The sequence below is a fragment of the Calliphora vicina genome, chromosome 1 (assembly GCF_958450345.1).
Source record: "Calliphora vicina chromosome 1, idCalVici1.1, whole genome shotgun sequence".
In the NCBI taxonomy this organism is placed as follows: domain Eukaryota; kingdom Metazoa; phylum Arthropoda; class Insecta; order Diptera; family Calliphoridae; genus Calliphora; species Calliphora vicina.
In genome coordinates, this window is record NC_088780.1 from 171820013 (window position 1) to 171826357 (window position 6345).

The following is a 6345-nucleotide window of genomic DNA, read 5'->3' on the forward strand; positions in this document are numbered from 1 at the left end:
TTAAACGATGTCCGTCCGTCTGGTCGGCTGGCTGGCTGTCCATGTAAACCTTGTGCGCAGAGTACAGGTCGCAATTTTGAAGATATTTCGATCAAATTTGGTACATATTATTTTTTTGGCCCAAGGACCAAGCCTATTGAAACTGGCTGAAATCGGTCCATTATTTCGCCTAGCCCCCATACAAATGTCCTTCCGAAATTGGACTTTATCGGTCATAAATGTTTAATTTATAAATGTATCTCCACAAATTGCTCTCCAAATAAGTTTTATATATACAAAATTCATGTCACCAAATTTTATTACGATCGGTCCATAATTAGTCATAGCTCCCATATAGACCCGCTTCCGAAAATCACTTTAACTTGCATAAATCGCTTAAAAATGTTGGTATACTCACAAAATTCAACATAGTAAACTTTCATATAGACACAAATCACACGACCTAATTTCATGATGATCGGTCCATAATTGGTCATAGCCCCCATATAAGGCCCACTTCCGAAAATCACTCAAAAGTACAAATTATTGAAATTTTAAAAGAAAAATGTTTTTACTTTTTTACTTAGTGTAGGGTATTATATGGTCGGGATTGACCGACCATACTTTCTTACTTGTTTTTTCATATCAACATGAAATTTATTAAAAATTAATAAAAATAACATAAAATATCAATATTTGTTTGTGTTTTAAAATGTACCACAATGGCGCAAAGTTGCTTATAAGCAACATCTCATAACGGTAAAACCATAAGTGAAATTTATATCAGCTTATATTCAAGGCACAACCAATGACCTAATGTATTCAAAATATTTTTAACAACGACAACTTTAATTCTGACATCAAAGGGTTAAATAAATAAAATGGCTGTATTTTTTACGTGCCTCAGTGCATGTCTTTCACGCGAATTTGAATTTGAAATGTTTGAGAATAGATATTTATTACTATGAACGGAAAACGTTTTTGTATGCCCCAAATATTAAACAATTTTGGGATTTTGCCATATACATACATACATACATATGTACATTAGGGATATAACTATTGACATTTCTTGTTATTCTAATAATAACAGCGGAAATACTTCAAAAGATACATAATTTTTAAATAAACATGAAATTATTTATATAATTTTTCAGAGAAAAAAAAATTTGTTATATTTTATAAATCGGTGTTGGTGTGTGATGTTTTTGATTCCAAATGATCTAAAAAATGATTTTCATTACATATACGATATTGCCCATCACGTGGTGGTATACCAAAAATTTCGCCAAAATTAGTTATATCCCTAATGTACATACATACATATGTATGTATGCATGTACATTAGAGTGCTCCAAGATTGTATGGACGAAAAAAACTTTCTAGGTACAGGCCGTCCCCCCCTCTAGAATTGTTCTATGTATTGTAGAAACACGTTGTGTAAAATATTAGGATGATAGGATAACGTTAACTGGTGGCGCAACGACGCTGAAGTTTTGAGGTGCATTTACAAGGGGAAAATATGCAATTTTTTCAGTTTTTGTAAAAATTTTGCCATTAAATAATGACTTTTACAATTTAATTTAAAAGAATCGAAATGTGTACGTAATTGTCGTTATAATAAGATATAAAAGACAAAAATTGGTGAAAAAATGTTAAAGTTATTAAAAAATCGCCAGGCCATTAACGTGTCTCAGGCCACTAGAACAAGAAATTTATGAACAAAATTAACATATTTTGAGAAATATTAAAATAAAAGCTTATTTTTACTTAAAATATATCCATATTTACTTGTATATGAGTTTTTGTCCTCGTAGGATACCGTTAACCTATTCGCAGGTATGACCAAAAAAATTTAATTTTTTTAACGGCAGTTTCAAAACTCCAATTTCAAATTTTTAAAAATTTTGTTAAACAAATTTCAGAATTTTTTGATCATCACATGGGGATTTATTGACAACATAATAGGGAATAAAAATGTGAAAAAAGTATGTCAATACCTCCTATAGTTTTTCCGTACCTGCGATATAAGTTTTGCGATTTTCGAGAAAAACTAATTTTTTGGCCATATTTTGGGGAATGACCAGAATTTCCTTACTGTAATGATTTTTAAGTAAAAGCTATTCAGAATAATATAGTCCAGGTAATTTTAAATATAGTCTGAAAGTTTTACTAAAATCGGAAAACTTTAACTCTTAAATCGTGAAGGTCAAAGGTCAATTTTTTCAATATTTGGAATTTCTCATGGAAAGATAGCGAAATATTATATATTTTTGAGCCGATTTTGATGAAACTTATGAAAAATATAAAATGAAGTCTAGTATTCACAATAACAGTACAAAAATGGAAATTAACCCTTAAGAGTACTTGGGGTCCAAATGACCCTCAACTTTTAAAATCACGAAAAACACATTCATTTTGACCCCAAGTACTCTTAAGGGTTAATTTCCATTTTTGTGTTGTTATTGTGAATACTAGACTTCAATTTATATTTTTCTTAAGTTTCATCAAAATCGGCTCAAAAATATATAATATTTCGCTATCTTTCCATGAGAAATTCCAAATATTGAAAAAATTGACCTTTGACCTTCACGATTTAAGGGTTAAAGTTTTCCGATTTTAGTAAAACTTTCAGACTATATTTAAAATTACCTGGACTATATTATTCTGAATAGCTTTTACTTAAAAATCATTACAGTAAGGAAATTCTGGTCATTCCCCAAAATATGGCCAAAAAATTAGTTTTTCTCGAAAATCGCAAAATTTATATCGCAGGTACGGAAAAACTATAGGAGGTATTGACATACTTTTTTCACATTTTTATTCCCTATTATGTTGTCAATAAATCCCCATGTGATGATCAAAAAATTCTGAAATTTGTTTAACAAAATTTTTAAAAATTTGAAATTGGAGTTTTGAAACTGCCGTTAAAAAAATTAAATTTGTTTGGTCATACCTGCGAATAGGTTAACGGTATCCTACGAGGACAAAAACTCATATACAAGTAAATATGGATATATTTTAAGTAAAAATAAGCTTTTATTTTAATATTTCTCAAAATATGTTAATTTTGTTCATAAATTTCTTGTTCTAGTGGCCTGAGACACGTTAATGGCCTGGCGATTTTTTAATAACTTTAACATTTTTTCACCAATTTTTGTCTTTTATATCTTATTATAACGACAATTACGTGTACATTTCGATTCTTTTAAATTAAATTGTAAAAGTCATTATTTAATGACAAAATTTTTACAAAAACTGAAAAAATTGCATATTTTCCCCTTGTAAATGCACCTCAAAACTTCAGCGTCGTTGCGCCACCAGTTAACGTTATCCTATCATCCTAATATTTTACACAATGTGTTTCTACAATACATAGAACAATTCTAGAGGGGGGGACGGTCAAAATTCGCAATTTTATTTTTTTGGAGCACTCTAATGTACATACATACGTTCTTACAATTAAGTAAGCTCTTCCCTCTCCACCAGTTCTTACTTTGAAAGTACTTGTGGTCGTAATCAATTTATTCTGATGGCACTTGCGTGTTTAATATTGATTCATAACGTTGAAATGAACGATAATATGTTGTATAAAAATTGAATGCGCGTAATTAGAATAACGTGGGAAGGCACTTGTTTCAAGTACTTTTTCTATCAATGATACGTTGTGGGTGATGATAATGATAATGTTGATGATGATGATGATTTCGATAGCCATATTCCACTAAGGAATAACGTTGATTTACCGATTATGATGAGTATTTGTGGTTCTATGCACTTGTCCAGGCCGCGTGGCCAACACACGTTTCAAACTTTTAAGTTCCAACTCCATATAACATTAAACGTGCCCAACTTGACACAACCATTAAACGCAATGTAATTACAATGTACATTCTATTTTCTATTTAAAAAAAATCGATATTTATATGGTTTTGTTTGAAATTTGGTTTGAAGAACAAATTTGACGAATTAATAAAATTGTTTACAAATCATTTAAAAATAAAGAAATTAATAAATAGTAGTAGCAGTAGTAGTTTATTCAATGTCAAGATTAATTGCCAACTGTGACATTTCACCTTCATCATTTTATATTAAACAAAACAAAACGTCACCCATTCATTCATTGGCACTTCTGCTGCACTTGAGTTTTTTCCAACTTCTATAGATGTATGAATATATTGCATGTGTATGCATAAGAATGATGAAGTGCTACTTGTCAGCGCTGAGTATATTCTACCTGTTAACAAATTATAAAATCAGACATACGTAGATGGAAAGATTCGATGTGCTGTAAACTACAAAACAGAAATACATACATACTCACATATTAAGAAAATGTAAATGCTAAGTACAAGTCGACAGCCAACGGTAACACCCTACTAACACAAGTGTTGTCTCATAGATTATGAAACATTTGTGACATTTCCTTTTACTAAATCCGTAAATGGTTGAGATTTAAGTATTTTTTTGGATCAAATTTTCAGCAGCAATAATATTTAATTTAATTAATTATTTTTGCGTGTGAAAACTAGTTGCTAACGCTTAACAAAATAACTAGGTCATGGTGTAGCAACTAAGTCACTGGAATGGGTCGAGTCGTATCTCAGCCAAAAAAAAAATGGTTTACTTTGTAATACTTCAATGCAGGGTAAGTTAAAATCGCTTTCTTTTAGTACATTGCGAACAAAAATAAGAGTAGTTATTTCGTCAAGTTCCCATTATGTTACAGCTTATTTTGTAAGTTTTTGCTGGGTGTGTGGGGTGAATATACATACATACAGTGGTGGCCACCAATTTAAGACAAATACTTTTTCATCAACTGAATTTTAAGTGCGATAGAGCCAAAATAAAAGGACCTCTAAGGGTATGAAATTTATTATTAATGTTTCTAGTTTCCGAAAAATGTTTGGAAAAATCGGTAAAACATATATGGAAAAAGATATGTTAATAACATGATATGGCCGAAACTAATGGAACTAAAAATACAAAATTTGGTCCGAATATTTTATAATAATAAAAATATAATGATATAAATGTGAGAAAATATGTTTTTTTAAAACAAAATTTGTTTGGTCAAGTTGTAGAAAAATTGTATGTGCTCGTGGTGAATATGTATGAATTGACACAGTCAAATAAAACACACTTGTGTTTTAAAACAGTCCTCATGCATACATATTTGTGGAAATATTTGAAAAAATTATTGACAATCACGTGGAATTTAGCAAAACAATTTTTGTCTTAAATTCCTGGCCACCACTGTATGTATATACTACTACTAAGTACCTAGAAGTTCTAGATGACTGTCCCAAACTAGTGATTTTACCTATCATTTAGGATGACAACTAGTTACATACATACGTGACTAGTTATTTTAACACGTTCATGTTCTAAACATTAGGTCAATTGCCTTTTTTTGATTACAATGAGACTGTCTGACAGCTGGTTCAATGTAGTCAACGTATTGGATTCACATACCGGATACATAGAGTCAATTACCGTACTAGCTACCTAACTGGTTACTTGATCAGCCACACAACTAGTTATTTTACTTAGAGACACTAAAGTGACAATTGAATTCACGATAGTTTACATGGTATGTCAGTATACTCAAGCAAAAAGAAAATAAACTGTATGAGAATTATATCAACACAATTTGTATAAATCCAGTGTGGTAAAAAATAAACATTTAAAGTGACTACACCCTACATTACTTAGAGACACTTAAGTGACAATTAGATTATGTGGGATGTAAACAGTAACCAATTGACTTTTCACTGCACTACAAAGAGTGCATACGTGTCAAATGAACCAACATATATAAATTGGAGTCAGCCAATATCGGTATCTATAGTCACAATTACTGAGTATAAGGGATACATACATTGACTACTTGCTTAACTGCTGGGTATTGATCAATACGTACATTGTACATACACATGTATGTACATACGTATCGATCGTTTATTTTCTTTTTAGAAAGATAATAGAAACGAAACAATGAAAATAAATTTTCCAATACACTTGTCATCCATCAGACACAAACAAGTACACTCAAGAAAGTGAGTGTGGTGGTAAGTAAGTTCATCTGATTTTTCACAAAATGACAGTTTGATTGAAATAAGCCGAGGACACGCATTATAAATTACAGTATAATTTTTGTACATACATACATACATATATGACAAAGTGCATACAATTGAATTTTATTGAGGCACCAAAGTTGACACTATTTCACAGCGTATTACCTACCTACCATCTGATGATGATAAATGTCTGCGATTAATCACATTTTTTATATAAAGCTAATTTAATACAGGTGATCTAATTAATTTTATTTTACAATTACATACTCAATAAACATACAAA